The following is a 1801-nucleotide window of genomic DNA, read 5'->3' as shown; positions in this document are numbered from 1 at the left end:
AAGGGATGAAGTGCCGGGGTCCTGCCCTAGCAGGGTTCAGGGAGTCCTGAAGGATGAGTGGCGTTGCCGAAAAGGATGAGACAGGAGTCGTTCCATTGCAGCAATCTCCAGAGAGACAGCACTAATGCAGCTTTCTCTGGGTCATCTTTTATTGCAATTTTTCTCATCATTATGGATTCAGAATACGTCATTGATTATACAATTTCAAAACTTTGCCAAGAAGTGACATTTCCTTAACCATCATTAGGAGTATAGAAAAATGTAACGTCAATTTACATTTTTCCAGGATGTGACCTTTAGTTATCAATTATTAAGGGTACAAAATCATTAATAAAATATGTCATTAATTTACAAAAAATCTGATTGCTGACATCCTGACAACTACTTATTTATTTATTTTGGTTGGTAACAGGGGTTGAATCCAGGGGAGCTTTATCACTGAGCCACATCCCAGGCTCTTTTAAAAAATGTTTTATTTAGAGACAGGTTCTCACTAAGTTGCTTAGGGCTTTTCTAAGTTGCTGAGGCTCGCTTTGAACTCATGATTCTCCTGCCTCAGCCTCCTGAGGTTGCTGGGATTACAGACGGGTGCACCACCGTACCTGGCTCCTGCTAACTATTCTATCAGGTGATGCGGATAAATCATAGAGATCAAACCTGCCAACTGGAAGGATTTAGCTTATCCAGGTACTCAAGGATGGGGAGTTAAGAGAAGTACAGTACAGCCCCCTGGGCCAACAGAATGTGGACATCAACATATTTATCTGAATCATCCATAATCAGGTTTTACACTGCATTCCTCAACCAAACTGACTGGGATAAGTATAGGCAAAAGCAACTGCTCAGACTGATAACTTGTCCTGGATGTTCCTTTGCACAAATTCTACTTGAGGAAGTTCTCTGCACACACCTGACTTTGGCCAGGACTCAGGAATACCCACAAGTGGGGAGTAAAGGGAGGGAACTAGTATCTCATGGTAGAACGTTGTATGGGCAAATCCACAGTAAAATACAAAATAAAAGTTTAATTCTCTTGGTAAAAGAGGGAAGAAAACTATCCCTTCTATTTTCTTTGAGTATTTCTTTTAGAAAACTTGTTTTCTTTTTCCTTCTCCACATTGCAAAGTATACAAATCTTTTTAAAAGCTAAATAAACTTCCTGCCAATATTACAATCAGGATTGGACAAAGATGGCCATACCACCCTGAGCACACTTCATTATTCTCTGATCTTTTGGGCCCAGTTAGTACCTGTGTAACGGTGGTCTACTTTATGCTTTGAATATAGCCCTTGCTGCTCTGCCATTACAACTTTTTAAAAATACTTACTAATTTTTTAATTTGTTCTACTTAGTTGTACATGACAGCAGAATGCATTTCAATTCATCATACACAAATGGAATACAACATCTCAAGTTGTGCATGGTGTAGAGACACACAATTCATGCAATCATACATGTACCTTGGGTAATGGTGTCCATCTCATTCCACCATCTTTTCTACCCTCATAACCCCTCTTCTTGTAACTAATTTTTAAAATGGACATATTTCTCTTCTTCTCTCCCTGCTCCTCCCTAATCTCTCCCCCTCCCTAATCTCAGGGGAAACAGGATTACCTTTCTTCCCCATCCTAGGCAGAGTTAGCTGTCCCTGAGCACACACCCTCCATAAGAATGAAGTAATCCAGACATTGGGGGTGGTACCAGAAAGTCTCAGAAATGACTATCTGCCAAATTAACAAGTGAATGTCAACTCCAAAAGAGAACATATGGAATTCAGCCTTTGGGTCACTTCTTTAAAAA

The sequence above is a fragment of the Urocitellus parryii genome, chromosome X, assembly GCF_045843805.1.
Source record: "Urocitellus parryii isolate mUroPar1 chromosome X, mUroPar1.hap1, whole genome shotgun sequence".
Taxonomy (NCBI): domain Eukaryota; kingdom Metazoa; phylum Chordata; class Mammalia; order Rodentia; family Sciuridae; genus Urocitellus; species Urocitellus parryii.
The sequence above is the reverse complement of the archived record's forward strand: the minus strand, read 5'-3'. Positions refer to the sequence as shown.